Source organism: Delphinapterus leucas, chromosome 7 (assembly GCF_059928025.1).
Source record: "Delphinapterus leucas isolate spDelLeu-1000000601 "Yukka" chromosome 7, BTC_Dleu_Yukka2, whole genome shotgun sequence".
Classification (NCBI taxonomy): Eukaryota; Metazoa; Chordata; class Mammalia; order Artiodactyla; family Monodontidae; genus Delphinapterus; species Delphinapterus leucas.
The window spans coordinates 2,774,288-2,791,459 of NC_143135.1; the positions used below are offsets into that span (position 1 = coordinate 2,774,288).

Below are 17,172 nucleotides of genomic sequence, written 5' to 3' on the forward strand. Positions count from 1 at the left end.
TGGTGTTGGACAAACCAGAGTTCAGTTCCGCTTTGCGGATGCCGCCTGCGTGGACCACCTGTGTGGCCTCGGGCATTGCCTGCTCCTCAGCTGTGTGGGATGGTAACGCCCACCTAATCAGTAACAATTAGATGGAGCTTGTGTCAGCTGACAACCTGCAGAAAAAAACACTCCAAAACTTTGGGTAAAACGACCACTGTTTATTTCAGGGCCAGAGAGTAAATATTTCATGCTTTATGCTGTACAGTCTCTCTACAAAGCAAGAGCAGTCAGGTGAATGGGCATGGCTGTGCCCCAATAAGACGTTATTTAGAGAAACAAGCTGTGGGCTGACTTCGGCCCACAGGCCAATAATTTGCCGACCCCTGGTTTATTTACCTCGCAATTTGGAAAGTGGACCATTTGAGTAGGACTCCGATGATTCCTGAGTTCACCTGTGGTCAGCTGGTGGGCAGGCCTCACTCACGTCTCCCGGGTGGGCTGGTCGTTGGCAGGGGTCGGGGGGTAACTGCATCATCCATCTCTCACCCCGCCACGGGCCAGCCTGGCTTGGTCACTGGGTAGTACTTGCAGGGCTCCCAAGAACGGCGAGAATGCATCCCTTTGCCCTGGCCCGTTTGTTTGAAGCGAGCATGATGGCCAAGTCTAGGGTCATTGGGAGAGGACGTCCCCAGGCAGAAGGTCCAGGGAGGCGCGCACCCCGTATGGGTTTGGTGCAGCCCCGCCTGCAGCTAGGCTCCCCCAGCTGCTGGTCATTATCATCACCCATCATCGCGGGCACCAGTGGAGGGGCCAGCTGGGGTTTCACGCTTTTAGGGGTCACGGGCTCTGTGGTTCAGCTGGCAGGTGTAATTAATATTTTAACTTTGTTTCTGAATAATTTTACACGAGAGCTGTTACTAAGCTCACTTCCACCTGCACTTTTGCCCTCTCTGGTAATGGAGCCGGGACAGAGGAGAGTTAAGAGCCTTACGTGGGGGTCAAGGGCCACGGGGACTTCCCACCGGGTCCTGCTTTGGTGAGGAGCGATTTCCCGGAGGCAGAAAGAGGCAGGATGGAGGAGCCGGGCCCTGGCTCTGGTCCCGGCTGGGCCGCTCAGCTGCTGTGGGACCTCGGCCTCGGTTTTCTCATCGGGAGAATGGGTAGATCAGATGACTTCAGCAGTGGTGTAGACAGCACGGTGGGGAGGTGGTGTACGTGTTCCCGCCGCTCCCCGAGGGCTGCGGAAGGTTGCTGTGACAAAAGCCGAGGATCAGAGAGTTTTCCCTTTTCTCCTCATTCCTGACAGTGTTGGCATTTTGCCTCGTTTTCAGGGTTTTTTCCTCCCTCGCTCTGTAAAGTGGATTCTGAACCCTCGTGAGCTGTCGAGAATGAGACTCTTTTTTATTATTGAGGTGAAATACACAGAGCGTAAAGTCAACCATTGAAAACTGTACAGTTCAGTGGCATTTAGTACAAAAAGGGCTAGTTTTCATCACCCCGAAAGGAAACCCACAGACAGTCCCTTCCAGCCCCTGGCAGCCACCCGTCTGCTTTCTGTCTTTATGGATTTGCCTGCCCTGGACATTTCATGTAAGTGGATCGTACGACATGAGGTCCTTTGCCCTCGGCTTCGTTCACTGAGCAGAATGTTTTTAAGGTTCGTCCACATTGTAGCCTGTGTCAGTGCTTCATCCCTTTTAATGGGTGAATAATACTGCCTTGTACGGATAGAGCGCATTTTGTCAGTCCTTTCTTCCGTTGATGGACCTTTGGTTGTTTCCACTTTTTTTTTTTTTTTATTACGTTGGATCTTAGTTTCCCGACCAGGGATCAAACCCGTGTCCCCTGCATTGGGAGCATGGAATCTTACCACTGGACCCCCAGGGACGTCCCTGTTTCCACTTTTTGACCGCTGTGAACGATGCTGCTAGGAACATTCCTGTACCAGTTTTTGTTGGAACAGCTGTTTCACCTTTGGCAGAATCAGGTTCCTCGCTAAGGGGAGGACCTGCAGTATGGGGCCATTCCCGCTGCCTTTCTGGATGAGAGGGGGGTGGTGACATTTCCTCTGTTTTGGGGTGCCCGTGGAGGGGAGCCACCTGTGCGTGGGTCAGTTAATCCTCAGGACTCCAGGTGGCGTCTTCATGCATTCCCATTTCACAGAATTAGCTGGCACGCAGTCGGGGGTGATGGCAGAGCGGGGCTGGAACCAGGCAGATTGATTCTGGGAGCCCTGGTCTTCCAGAGAAGGGCCCGCGGGGCTGGGGCAGCCGGGTCTGTCCAGGGCACAGGCCAGCGCCTCCTGACTTCCCGCCCAGGACACGGGTGCTACTCTGTGCCTGGGGCGTACCCTGGGGGTTACAGAGCTGTTTCAGAATGCTTCACAGTTACGATTTCCATCTCCTTAGGAATGATGGGATGGGCACTGCTAAAAATAGCTGCAGAACGCTGCCGGCTAACATTTTTAAATAGTTCAATAATTTAGTGATTCTCCATGGGCGACAGGGAGGATCGCTCTGAAGTGGGTGCTTTTAAAGTTTCCTAGAACCCAGTCACTGCTTGCTTTTTTCAACAATTTGAGGTATGTTTCACATACCATGCGATCCACACACTTAAAGTGTATACGGCGGTGTATTTTTAGTGTATTCATGGATTGTACAGCCATCACCACCATCAATTTTGGGACATTCTGGTTCCCCCCAAAACAAACCCCGTACCCATTAGCAGTGCCCCCCCATCCCCCCTCCTCTTCCCGGACCCCGGCAACCCCTCATCTGCTTTCTGTCTCTGTGGATGTGCCTATTCGGAGCAGTTTATGTAAATGGAACCGTACAATGTGTGAGGTCCTTGTGTGTCTGCCTTCTTTCACTTATAGCATCGTGCTTTTTAGGGTTCGTCCACGTGGTAGCGTGTGTCAGTGCATCGTGTCTTTTTGTGGCCGAATAAGATTCCATTGCACGGATGGACCGCATTTTATTTATCTAGTCATCAGTTGGTGGACATTTAGGTTACTTCCACTGTTTGGCTATTAGGAAGAGGGCTGCTATGAAGATTAGGATACAGGGTTTTGTGTGGACATGTGTTTTTATCTGTTTTAGCTCTACGCCTCGGAGTAGAATCATGCGTCTTGGGTCACATGGCAACTCTCTGTAACCTCTTTTCATTAGTTTCATTTTCCACAAGGTACTTTTTAAAATAAACGGAAACTATTTTTAAAATAATTGCAATTCTAAGAAATAATACAGAGCTGTGCCCTGTACCCTCTACCCAGTTTGCCCCATGACTAGTATCTTGCAGAACTAAATGGACAACATCTCAGCACAGGGACATTGACAGTGACACGGTCAAGGTACAAGTGTTTCCATCGCACCCGGATCCCTCATGCTGCCCTTTTATAGCCCCACAGACTCCCTCCTACTTCACTTGCTTTTCAACCCCTGGCAACTGCTCATCTGTCTTCCATCTCTATAATTTTGTTATTTCAGTACTTATACAGAAGTGGAATCACACAGTAAGTGACTTTCTGGTGTTGGCTTCTCTCTCTGTCATCGAAACTCCGTAGAGATTGTTGCGTATCCGTGGTCCCTGCTTTCTTATGCAGGGTAGGATTCCATGGTGTGTATGCGTCAGTTTGTCCAACCCGTCACCCTTGGAGGGGCACCTGGGTTGTTTGCAGTTTGGGGTTGTTACGAATAAAGCTGCTATAAACATTAGTTTTCAGGTTTTTGTGTGAACGTGAGCCTTCATTTCTCTGGGATAAATGCCTACGGGTGCAATTTCTGGGTCGTATGGTAGTTGCATGTTTAGATTTTTAAGAAACAGCTACAGGGTTTTCCTAATGGCTGTCCCATTTTGTATTCCCACCAGTAATGTGAGAGTTTGCCCATTTGCTCACAGAATTTTACTGTTTTCTACTTTAGCCACTCTGGTGTGGGGGTATGTCCCTGAGGTTTTAATTTGCATTGCTTTAGTGGCTAATGATGTGTTTTGTTTTTTTTTTTAAGATACACTGAAGAAGCATTTAATTAAAAGATTTATAATTTCTTGATGTTTCATTGCACTTTAAAAGGCATTATGGCTAATGATGTTTTGAACATCTTTTCATGTGCTCTTTTGTCATCTCGCTATCCCCCTTTGTAAAATGTCTGCATGTCTTTTGTCCCTGTTTTAATTGGATGGTTTGGTTTTTATCCTGTTAAGTTTTGAGAGTTTTTTATATTCTGAACACTAGTCCTCTGTTAGACGTGTGGTTTGCAAACATTTTCTCCCAGTCTGTGATTTGTATTTTTATCTTCTTCTTCACAGAACAAAAGGTTTTAATTTTGATGAGATCCAATTTATTGATTTTTTTTCTGTGTGTGGATTGTGCTTTTGACATCCTTTTGGCACTCCTAACCCTAGATCCTGAAGATTTTCTCCTGCGAGAAGTTTTTTTCCAAAGTTTTACATTTTACATTTAAGTCCATGATCCGTTTTGAGTTGATTTTTTAAAAATTGAACTATGGTTGATTTACAATGTTCTGTTAGTTTCAGGTATACAGCAAAGTGATTTAGTTATACATATATAGATATTTATCTATTCTTTTTCAGATCCTTTTCCATTATAGGTTATTACAAAACATTGAATACAGTTCTCTGCATTATACAGTATGCCTTCGTTGTTTATCTATTTTGTATATAGTACTGTATCTGTTAATCCTAAACTCCTAATTTATCTCTTCCCCCACCCCTTCCCCCTTTGGTAACCATAGTTTGTTTTCTATGTCTGTGAGTCTGTTTCTGTTTCGTAGATATGTTCATTTGTGTCATATTTTAGATTCCATATGTAAGCAATATCATATGGTATTTGTCTTTGACTTACTTCACTTAGTAAGATAATTGAGTTACTTCACTTAGTAAGATAATCTCTAGGTCCATGCATGTTGCTGCAAATGGCATTATTTCATTCTTTTTTATGGCTGAGTAATATTCCATTGTATATATGTACCATATCTTTATCCATTCGTCTGTTGATGGACATGTCCTGGCTATTGTAAATAATGCTGCAGTAAACATTGGGGTGCATGTATCTTTTCAAATTAGAGTTTTGTATGGATATATGCCGAGGAGAGGGATTGCTGGGTCATTGTGTAAGGCTCACGCTGATGGCTGTTATTTTGTCTATCAATGTCCAGTTGCTCCAACGCCCTTTGTTGAAGGGGGCCATCCTTCCTCCATTGAGTTGCTTTTATGCCTTTGTCAAAAATCAATTGGGGGACGTCCCTGGTGGTGCAGGGGTTAAGAGCCCACCTGTCAATGCAGGGGACACGGGTTCAATCCCTGGTCCGGGAAGATCCCACATGCTGCGGAGCAACTAAGCCCGTACGCTGCAACTACTGAGCCTGTGCTCTAGAGCCCGTGAGTCAGAACTACTGAGCCTGCAAGCCACAACTACTGAAGCCCATGCACCTAGAGCCCGTGCTCTGCAACAAGAGAAGCCCGCGCACTGCAAAGAAGAGTAGCCCCCGCTTGCTGCAACTAGAGAAAGCACGCGGGCAGCAGCGAAGACCCAAGGCTGCCAAAAATAAATAAATACAAATATAAATAAAGTTATAAAGAAAAATCAGCTGGGTGTATTTGTGTGGGTCTGTTTCTGGGCTCTCTGTTGAGTTCTGTTGATCTGTGTCCCTATCTGTCCTCCATAACCACACAGCCTTGATTACTCTGGCCGTGTATGTCTTGACATTGCGTAAACTGATTGCCCTCACTTTATTCTTTTCCAAATTCGTTTTAGTTATTCTGGTTCCTTTGTTTTCCCATGTAAATTTCAGAATAATATTGTCTATATACACAAAAAAAAATCTTGCTGGGATTGTGTCCCACCCAACTCTTCCCAATTTGGGAAGAGTTGACATCTTGACTGTGTTCCACGATCAGGGTATGTCTCTCCACTTCTTTAGATATTTTTTGATTTCTTTCACCGATTCGTGTAGACTTCAGTGTACAAGTCTTGTACGTGTTTTGTTAGATTCACATCTAAGTATTTTATTTTTTGAGCAGTTGTAAATGGTATTGGATTATAAATTTTGGTGGCCACATGCTCATTGCTAGTATGTGGGGATACAGTTGACTTTTATATGTCAATCATGCATCTTGTGACCTTGTTCACAACTCATGTATTATTTCTAGGAGGTGTTGTTTTGGCGATTCCTTGGGATTTTCTACAATCACGTCATCTACAAATGGGGACAGTTTTATTCCTATCTTCCCAATCTGTATGCTTTTCATTTCCTTTTCTTGCCTTTTGTGCTAGCTAGAACGTCTACCCCTATGTTGAATGAGAATGATGAGAGCGGACATCCTTGCCGTGTTCCTCATCACAAAAGGAAAGCATTTAGTCTTTCCCTGTTTGGAATAATGTTAGCTGATGAGATGAAGTTTTGCAAATGCTCTTGATCAAGTTGAAGAATTTCCCCTCTTCCTATTTTTGGGAGAGATGTTGTCACAGATGGATGTTGAATTTTGTCAAATACTTTCTCTGCGTTGATTGCTATGACCGTGTGATTTTCCTTCTTTAGCCTGTTGGTATAGTGTATTACATACATTTATTTTTATTTTTTAATTTATTTTAAAAATGTTTATGTATGTACGTATGTGGCTGCATCGTGTCTTATTTGCGGCACACGGGATCTTCGTTGTGGCATGTGGGGTCTTTTGTTGCGGCACACGGGCTCTAGAGTGCACAGGCCCAGTAGTTGCAGCACGCGGGCTTAGTTGCCCCGCGGCACGTGGGATCTTAGTTCCCCGACCAGGGATTGAACCTGCGTCCCCTGCATTGGAAGGCAGATTCTTAACCACTGGACCACCAGGGAAGTCCCTATAAATTGATTTTTAAAAAAAATATTGAACCAGCCTAGCATTCCAGAAATAAACTCTACTTGTCATGATATATAATTCTTTTCACATAATGCTTAATTCTATTTGATAATATTTTATTAAGGATTTTTTATGTCTATATTTATGAGAGATATTCACCTGTGGTTTTCTTTTTTGTACTCTCTTTATATGGTTTTAGTATCAGGGTCATATTTGTTCCGCAAAATGGATTGGATTCTATTTTGTGGAAGATACTGTGTAGAATTGATGTTTGTTCTTTAAACATTTCATGGAATTCTTCTGTTTTAGCTGGCTTGTTTTGACATCACTCTCACAAGGGAAGTGTTCCTGCCAGATGGAGGTAGATGTCCAGCTTCCTCAGTTGACCTCTATTGATACCCAAGTGGGGAGGCTCCTGTTATTGCTGGTGGGGGAGGGGACCTGCTCCCCACGTGGTCTCCACTGATACCATGATGGGGGGTGGCCTCATTCTTGCTGGTGATGGGGAAAGTCCTGACTCTCCATTAGCCCTCTTCTGACCCCAGTCCAGCGGGGTGAGGTGGGGGTGTGAGGGAGGCGTGTGGAAATCCAGGCTCCCCGAATGGAACCAGAGGATGATTTGTTACAGCTCGGTAGGGAAGAAAGTCCCAGCTCTGCACCTCAGTTTATTTGATCCCCCCCAGTGGAGGTTTGGGTGCCTCACGGCAGCCGCACAAGGAGAAGCCCAGGCTCCCACCTTGGCCTCTGCTGCTGTGAGTCAGGGTGGAGGCCACAGTTTTCCTGTGATATCTGGGTGGAGTAGAGCAGTTATTATCTAAACGTAGTCCTTTTCATCTGCCATTTTCCTGGCGTTTTGGCTGGAGAGAATAGTCATCCGCTGCGGCTTTTTTTTCTGCTTCTACTGGTGTTTCTGGGTTTCTGACTTCTTATCTCCCAGTCTGGGATATGAGGTTCTCCAGCCCGGAGAACCGACCACCGTGCTGTTCCCTGGGTCCCTGGTCCCGGCCCATGCTGCCTTCTCTCTACCTCTCAGAATCTTATGTTTGTTTCCTGTACGACATACTGGGTTTTTCGTGGCTCTTCTTGGGAGGAGTAGGGAAAAGTGCGTCTACTCCATCTTTCCGGAAGCAGAAGTGCAGCCCCTGGTTTTCAGCTCAGACATATCAGGATGCACTTGAAGTTTTAACCTCTGCCTCTTGGGGCCTCCATCTCAGCGGTCCCCAACCTTTCTGGCACCAGGGACTGGCTTCGTATCAGACAGTTTTTCCACGGGTGGGTGGGTGGGGGTGATGGTTCAGGCAGTAATGTGAGCGATGGGGGGTGGCTGTAAATACAGGTGAAGCTTCACTCGCTTGCCTGCCGCTCACTTCCTGCTGTGCAGCCCGGTTCCTAACAGGCCACGGGCTGATGGGGACCCGTGCGCTATCGGACCATGACCTGGTTGTCTCTTGCAGCTCTGGAAATCTCTCCTGTCTCCATGCCTTGACCCACTGGAGTGCAGACGGTTCCTGTTCCAAGAGACCTTTCTGCGGGGCCCAGTCTGACAGCACCTCTGGTGAGTTAGAACATCTTCTTCTTGTCCTTGTCATCTGCGAGCCTATCTCCATTGCCATGGTGTGGTTCGCCTCATCCCTTTGGCACTGCGGCCAGAGGATGGCCAGTTTCTCGCAGTCAGGGCCCAGGTGCTTGTGTCAGGGTGGGGAGAGGGTGGGTGGAGTTGCCCTTGGCGCTGGGGGGACAAGCCTGCCCCTTGGTGCCTGGCTAATGTGACCTTGGGGGAATTATTGGGACTGTGGCTGAGGCTCCAGGTCTGGCTCCTTGTCTGTGCTCTGAGATGTCCAGGCTGGACTCAGCCAATGTGGCTGAGAATGGATGATGGGGGAAGTGTTACAGGTGCCCCACCTCCATTTTTGCTTGGATCAGGGGACACCTGTCTGTGTCCGGCACAGGGACCATGGAGGGAAGCCCACAGTCTGTGGTTCCGCAGAGCCGAGATATGCCCTGTGCTCAGAGTCTGGTGCCCAGAGCTTGTTATATGTACTCCACTGGCATCGTTTCATCTGTAATATGTGCTTAAACTTGGCATTTGCTGAATGTTGCCTAAAGGCTGGGCTTTTACCATGACTGACCTCATGAAGAAAGGGAAATGATTGCCATTCTCAGGTGAGGGGACAGGCTCCCAGCAGTTAGACACACTGCTCATGGACTACTTGGTCCTGAGAGGCTCCATCCAGCCCTGGCTGTGCACAGCCTGGGCTCTTTCTGGTGCGACACCCGGCCGCCCAGCCTGGCTCCGCGTACTGGGGACCAGAAAGGCAGGTCTGTGAGGTCTACTCCCCGTTGGACACTGTTTCTCAGGCTTTATAAAAAAATATCATTGCCTATCCATGGAGACATTTTGGACCGTTTTTCCAAATTGTCCACCCCAGTGAAATTTTAATACTATGGAAAGGCTATATATCTGTTCATGTTCTGCTTGTATATCTGTGCCTCCTACTTAAAAACACTAAGATCCGTCTCACCTTCCATGCATTGAGAGTGCATGTCCCGGACTTACAAATACAGCGGGCAGGAGCGGAATGTCGGAGCCACTGCCCCTGCCCTGGTCCTGGTCTCCACTGCTTTTGGGGGTTGCCTCCTAACTGGTTTCCTACCCCCAGCTTCCCAGCTCTGCAGTCCTGCCTGAAATCCAGTTCAGACGCTCTCACTGTCCTTGTTGAAGCCTTTCCGTGTGGTCATGATTCCCTCCAAGTGCTCTGAGCTTCTCTGGCCTCTCCTCTTGCCCTCCCCCGGGCATACACGGGCACTCACCTGGCTAGCGGTGGTGATGGGGCCCCATGGAGGACCAGCCCCCGCTGTCTCTGCTGAGTGGGCAGAGCCTACAGTCCCCTTGTCCTCTGTTCCTCCCCGATGCTGGATGCTGGCCCCTCGTCGGGAACCCCCTGGCTCTGAACCCCACGGTACCTGCTCACTCACTGTGGCTCAGTGGAGAGGTGACAGATGGATGCACACGAGATGCGTGACTCTAGTGGAGGATGTGGCAGCCCTTTCTTCTAGAGGCAGAGCAGCCTCAGAGAAGGAGGGTGTCCAGGTTTGAGGGACGGTCCCGCACTAGGCTGAACCGTACATACAGCGTTGTCCATAAGGCCTGCCTTTGACGTCCTTGGGTTCGGGACTTGGGACTTACATATCATTCATTATGGTGGCAGCTGGTGGCAGAGCACTAAGCCCCCGTGCAGCGTGTTTCTGCATTTGTGGGTCATCCGCCTCAGGCCGGATGGGGGGCTTGTTGGCTCATGACGAGGTCGAACCTCTCTGAGCCTGGGTTTGCACCAAGGCCCTCTGACCTCCTCCAGGTTTCTTCCTGAGAAAGGACACTTGACCATTGGATCTGAGCGTTTGCTTGTCACCATTCCGGCATCTGAGGTAGGGTGCTGCCCGGGCTGGGCCTCCAGCCTCTTCTTAGAGAACTGTTATACTTACCATTGGCCCCAAGCAGTGGGAGCATTTGATTTCAGGATCTGTCCCTGTGACCATGGTCATTGATGTACAAGGGGAAAGAGAAGAGGTTTTTCAAGCTGGACCGGACGGCCCTTTCAGGCCAGGATGGACGTGTTGTAATCTTGGTTTGCCGGCCAGGGCGCTTTTCGCCCACACAGCGGGCTGTCTCCAGGCCAGGGGACCAGGTGTTCATTGGGAGATTAGGTCTCTTGGCTGGAGGAAGGATGGTGGCCCTTGTGCTGTGGACGGGGAAGGTTTCCATCTCTCGGGCTTGGATCTTCTTGAGCCCAGGAGGTGCTGCGTCCTGGGTGTGGGCGTAGCTGAGGCAGAATTCTCCATCAACCTCAGGTTCATCTGGACTCTTCATCTCCCTCTCAGCTGCTTCTCCTGCATCCTCAGGTGTCCCACAAAGCAGTCCTGCCCCTCAGCGGCCTCCGGGTGTCCTGGGGCCTCCATTCATCACGGATGCCCCCTGTGTGGGCGCCTCACCGCCCCCCTGCCCTGGCTGAAGCATCACCTTACAGGTGAAACATTCATCACTTAATAAACCCGTGTGGATTCTGGGTTTCAGACCTTTCGGAGTGATCCGCTCCTGCTGCCACTCAGAAAAAATGGGACGTTACCCTTGCGTGGTAATTTAGTGAGTAGCCAGATGTCACGTGACGAGTGGCAGAAGGGTTCCACTTCAGAGTAACAGAATTAAGGTACAGTGTTGTGTATTCTCACCCGTGATTCAATGAATCACGGATGGAATGAATTCAAAGATTCAGTTTTTGTGAAGTGGTCTTTATTACTGCCTCAAATTACTTTTTCCACTTGTGGGTATAATCACACACCCCCCCCCCTAGGGTGCCAGAGGATTTCTGAGGTTCCAGGTGACTTTCCTGGCAGTGACGTGACACATCCAACAGGTTTGGGTGAAGACTCTGTCTTCGGTGATGAGATTCAAGTAATTCTCTCCAAAACTGGGTGCCTAGTGTGTGGTCCTAAATCAGGGCTTGGCAGACTATGGCTCACGGACCAAATCCTACCGTCATCTGTTTTTGTAAATCCAGTTTTTTTAAATTGTGATAAAATACACGTGGCATAAATTTTTACCATCTTAACCGTTTCTGAGTGGACGGCTCAGGGGCATTAAGTACATTCACATCGTTGTGCAACCATCACATCTTCCACCTCCGGAACCTCCCATCTTCCCAAGCTGACACCCTGGCCCCATTCAACACTCGCTCCCCCTCCCGTCCCCCACCCCTGGCCCCAGCATCCTACTTTCTGTCTCTATGGATTTGATGACTCTGCGGGCCTCCGATGAGTGGAATCCTACAGGATTTGTCCTCTTGGGTCTGACTTTTTTCTCTGAACATACTACCCTGAAGGTTCATCCATGTTGTAGCCTCTGTCAGAATTTTCTTCTTTTTTAAGGTCAAATAATCTTCCAGTGTATGGAGATCAAACTTTGTGTATCCATTGACTGTCAACAGACATTTAGGTTGTTTCTTTCCACCTTCGACTGTTGTGATTAATGCTGCTCCGGAAATGGGTGTAAAAATACCAGTTCTTGGGCTTCCCTGGTGGCGCAGTGGTTGAGAGTCCGCCTGCCGATGCAGCGGACACGGGTTCATGCCCCGGTCCGGGAAGATCCCACATGCCGCAGAGCGGCTGGGCCCGTGAGCCATGGCCGCTGAGCCTGTGCGTCCGGAGCCTGTGCTCCGCAACAGGAGAGGCCACAACAGTGAGAGGCCCGCGTACTGCAAAAAAAAAAAAACAGTTCTTTGGGGGATATACCCAGAAGTGGAATTGCTGTGTCACATGGTAATTGTACATGTAACTTTTTGAGGAGTCACCATACTGTTTTCCACAGTGGCTGCATCATTTTGCACTCCCACCAGCAATGCCAAGGGTTCCAGTTTCTCCACATCCTCACCAATGAGTTTTTCCTGTCTTTTTGATGGTAGTCATGCTAGTGGCTGTGAAGTAGTATCTCGCTGCAGTTTTGGTTTTCATTTCCGCAGTGATCAGTCATGCTGAGCATCTTTTCATGTCCTTCTTGGCCATTTGTATGTCTTCTTTGGAGAAATGTCTATTCAAGGCCTCTGTCCATTTTTGAATTGGGTTGCTTGATTTTTGTTATTCAATTGTAGAAGCTCTTTATATATTCTGGATTTTTATCCCTTGCCACATATGTGATTTGCAAATCTTTCCTCCCACTCCGTGGGTTGCCTTTTGTAAGTAAAGTTTTATTGTCACGCAGCCATGCTCGTTCCTTCTTGTATTATCTCTGGCTGCTTTCATGCTACAGAGGCCGAGCTGAGTGGCTGTGACAGAGGCCGTGTGATCTCAGAGCTGAGAATATCTACAGGCTGGCCCTTTACACAGAGTTTGCTGACCCCTGTTCTAAGTGATCTCGGCGCATCCAGCGCTGACAAGCAGATCAGATGCTGAGAGATGCTCTCCGTCCACAACCCCGGGGCCGTGAGCGCTCAGCCTGCAGGCCCGTGGCGTCCTCCTGGTCTGAAGGCCTCTATGTCTTGGTTAAGTTGTGTGGCTTCTTCTTGTGACATCTGCGTAGGAGGTGGGCTCCGGACAGGGGGCTCCTTCCTCCTGGGAGCAGGTTGATGTGGCGTTTAGGGACTGCCCCTAACCAGTGACCCCCCCCGCCCAGAGGAAGGCTTATGATGGACCAAGTCAGGACCCTATGGGCTGCCGCTTATGCTGTTCATCCTACTTCCCCTTTGATAGGGAATTCCAGAGATGTAGGCAATGGGCTTCCTTGGGCTTGGATCTGGGCCTTGGGGGCTGTTAGGTCCAGGCAGCCAGAGGGAGGCCCGGGCCGGTGTCGCCCAGGGCATTACGGGAGGGATTAGCTGTGTACGTAAGAGGTCGTGGGCCCCGGGCATGTCCAGCAGCTTCACCACGAAGTGGGGGCGATGCTGTACAAACCGCATGGACGCTGCTTCCAGAGGGGTCCCCCGCAGCCCCCCACATCTCAGATTGCAGTGAGCCGGGGAGTGATGGTAGGCGAGGGGTGTGGACATCGAATGGGGGCCACTGTCTCCAGATGTCTGGCTCCAAAGGGCGGGGCGTCTGCTCTCCCCGTCTGCGTGTCGTCTGCGGGACAGAACCACAGTAGCCTTGCTCTCCACCCAGAGCCCCAACCTGGGTCTGGTATGCAGTCAGTAAATGGGGAGCAGGTGACTGTCCCCTCCCCGGGGCAGTCCCTGTGTAGGCCCAGGCGAGGGTGATGGTACCTCTCTGAGCTTGTGTGAAGGAGGTGGCCCTCAATCACTGTTATCTCCCCAGAGGGACCCAGGAATCTCCAGGAGGAGCGAAGGGTCGCTGTGTGGGGCCGTTGGAAATGGCCCTAAAGGTATCAAGTCCTCATCCCAGGACCACATGTGTCACCGTGTACAGTACAGCTTGCAGATGTGATCAAGTTAAGGGTCCTGAGATGGGGCGTTACCCTGGATGATCTAGTTGGGCCCCTAACACCATCAAGGAGCCTTTACAAGAGGGAGACAGAGGGAGATGTGAACACAGAGGAGACCCCGTGATGACAAAGGCAGGGACTGGGGTGATGCAGCCAAGAGCCCCAGGACACCTGGAGCCCTGGAAGCCAGAAGAGGCAGGAAGGGCCCTCCCCTGGAGCCTCCGGAGGGCACTAGGCCTGCGACGCCCAGGTTTCAGTCCAGTGAACCTGATTCCAGACTTTCGGCCTCCAGGATGGGGAGAGAATACATTTGTGTTGCTCTGAGCTGCCCGGCGTGTGACACTTTGTTATGGCAGCCCCGGGACGCTCATACAGCATGTGGATCTGGATTTGGTTGGGGAACAGGGTCACTTTTCGGTGAGAAGGAGGAGAAGTGTGGGCCTCGCGTGTGGCCGGGGCTCAGGTTTCCGCCGGGGTTACCTTGATGGCAGGCCGGTCACCGCGGGAAGACGTGACGGCCTTTCCCCAGGTCACCGCGGCCCAGCTGAAACCTTGGGGAGGGGCCTTGGAGCTGGCGTAGGCAGGACTGCCCTCACCCTGTCACTGTCTGCAGGACGTGCCCCCAGATAAGCCGCCAGGAGAGGTGTAGCCTGCTCTGAACGCAGCTCCTGCAAGCTGCTTCCTGCGGGCCGCGAGCATCTCCCCTCTCAGCCGGGCTGGGGACGTGCTGGCCGGCGTCCCCACGCCGGCTGCACGTTGCTGGGCCCCCATGGAAGTGCCCCGAGTATTTCACACATTCAGAGTTTCCCTGCACGAATGTACACCTTGAGTGCTTCAGCCTTCTTCCTAGGCCTGGAGGTAAAGGTGGGCACCTGGAGGCCATCCCACACGCCTCCTGCCTATGGCCTTTCTGGGTGGGTAAATTCTGCTCCGGCTGCCCCAGTATCTTCACCTCTCATCAGGGCAGAGGGAGCGAGGCCCGAGGGGCAGCACACGGTTCCACACTGTCCTTGGGTGCATTCCCCGTGCCCGACGGTCCCGTCCCAGCCTCTAGGTTCCCGCCTCTGCTCTGTGCACCACCCTTCCTGGTGCCCGTCCCCTCGGCTGTCGGGAGACCCCACCTCCCGGGGGGCTCCCCTGTCTCCACCTTTGCATGTTCTTTGTGACCCACTGCAGGCCCCTGTGCAGGGCAGCATGCAGCTGCACCCTCGGGCATCTCGGTGCCATTGGAGGGATAAGCTCGGTGGCCCTGGGTTACCCACTCCTCTCCCTCCGCCCTCTCCCACCGCTTTAGACCTGGTTACCCAACGAGGCAGGTGGTGCGGGGAAGCATCTCCCAGTGTCAGGGTCGGTGAGCAGTGGGACCACAAAAGCTGGTACAGGAACGTCCTCGGGCTTCCAGAGCCCCGGGCGGGGTGTGTGATGTTGAGGAGGGCGCACGGGTCCAGGCGGACCGGAGTGTTGACAGGAGCTGCTGGGTTGCTCTGAGGAATGAGGTGGAGGCCGTGAGTCTAGGGAAAGGGGTGGTGGTCATTGGGCCCATCCCGTAGATCCTTCCGAGTAGCTCAGCCAAGGACCGTGTCATCATCTCGGCAGTAAGAGCCCCTTCATGCGGCATGTGTCAGGCCCTGCAAACAGCACCTGGGCTGCTCACCGACGCTCCCCCTCAAGGGTGAGGACGATCGAGGAATAGCAAGAACTGGGTTTGTTTCCCCAAATGGGTCGTCTCAGTCCTAACAAAAGGGCCATGTCATTTTGCTTTGACTTTAGAGCCTGGCCTGAGGAACAAGATTTCTTGGGCATCTTGTTGAAATTGCAGATTCTAAGGCCTCCTCCAAAGGAAATCCAATTCAGTAGGAATCTGCCTCGTTTGCCTGATAACCAAATGATTCTGCTGCAGGCCCCATGGGTAAAACTCTGCTTTAATCATTTTAGGCTACGACCAACCCGTGGGCTGAGAGCACATTTTTGCAGCCACGTGTGGTATTTATCTCTGAGCTTCCTGGCAGCCAGGGAGAAAAGGGAAAGATGGAATAACAGCGTTCTCTTGTCTGATATTAAATTAGTTCCTCTGGAGGCAGATTTTTCTTAGCACTCGAGCCTAGGAGGAATGTTTTCACACAGTGTTTTCAGTTGTGGTTTTGCCAAAAAAAAAGAAAAACCCAAATAGATTTCAAAAACCGTTTGACCTCAGTGAAAGCTGAGGACATGACAACAACATTTTCGAGGTGGACAGTAAGCTGGGGGGTTCAGGTGTGTTGCTGTCTCGTAGATTCAGACGTAGGACTTAAGGAACCATGGTCAGAGGTAACTTTGGCCAAGGGCAAGGCTTTTTGCAGAAGAGAATTCAAAGAGAAGAAAGAAAGAGAATTGAATGACTGTGTGGTTGCATTTTATGTGAAATGCCCCAAGCAGGCAAATCTATAGAAACAGGAACTCATGAGCGGTTGCCAAAGGTGGTGGGGGTGAGGGGTTGGGAGGGGATGGCTGAGAATTGCGGGTTTCTTTCTGAGGTAATGAAAGTTGTTTTAATATGGATAGAGGTGATGCTCTACCCAACTTAATGGTTATAGGAGAACCCACGGTATCGTGCCCTCCAATGGATGAGTTGTATGGCGTGTGAATTACATCTTCGCCAAAGTGTTTAAAAACAAAAAATTGATGACGTTAGTGTGTCGCACTGAGTCCAAGGTTGGGCGCCAGGGGGTCGGAAGGAGACGACTTGGCCTGATGAAGCCTCGGGGAGCTTCCTTGGGGTAGGGAAGCTTCTCGGGTTGCAGCATTCCCCGTGATCCCCCCTAAACCATGGCCCTGAGCAGTGGACCGGCCGTCAGGTCAGCGGGGCTCCCGCCCTGGCCCAAGGGTCTGAGTTGGACGTGGTCGCGTGTCCGAGGATCCCAGGAAACGGGAGGAACAGGCACTGAATTCCATGTTCTCACGAGCTGGTGTCTCTGTTCCCCGAGACAGTTTTATCTGCAGCCCTGAGGCTGCTGAACCAGCTCTTTGCAGCAGGACTTGCCCGCATCCGGGTGTGGAATGTGGCTTCCCTGGGTGGAGCAGGCTGGGTGTGTCCTGGGTTCTCTCGGCAGAAGCCTGGGTCTCTCCCGTCCACTGAGCCCGGGCCAAGTGGGTGGAGATAGCTGGATGGAATGAGTTAGGATCTGGTCTCAATGTAGGGCCGAATATACCGAGGCTCGTAGAGACGGCTTCCTGGTAAGAAGGAGCTGGGTGAGAGTGACTGTAGGTAAAGTGATCGTAATGTGAAAATAAATATGTATGTATGTGTTTCAAATGAAACAAATCGTGTAGCCAAACCAGGAATTTTCTAGGGTGGTGACACTGGGTGTTAACCACGCTTTCACCAGGGGATGGTTTTATGAGACTGATCCCAAAGGGGCCGTGTTGAG

At 50.5% G+C, this 17,172-nt stretch overlaps 1 protein-coding gene across 1 annotated transcript in view; it reads left to right on the forward strand.

The window, feature by feature from the left end:
- Window positions 1-17,172, forward strand: part of LOC111183624 (SH3 and multiple ankyrin repeat domains protein 2) — a 276,054-nt gene that overhangs the window by 16,402 nt on the left and 242,480 nt on the right. Inside the window, exon 2 of the mRNA XM_089914214.1 lies at window positions 8,292-8,392. The gene's annotated coding sequence lies outside the window, so the exon portion shown is untranslated. The remainder of the gene's footprint in view (window positions 1-8,291; window positions 8,393-17,172) is intronic.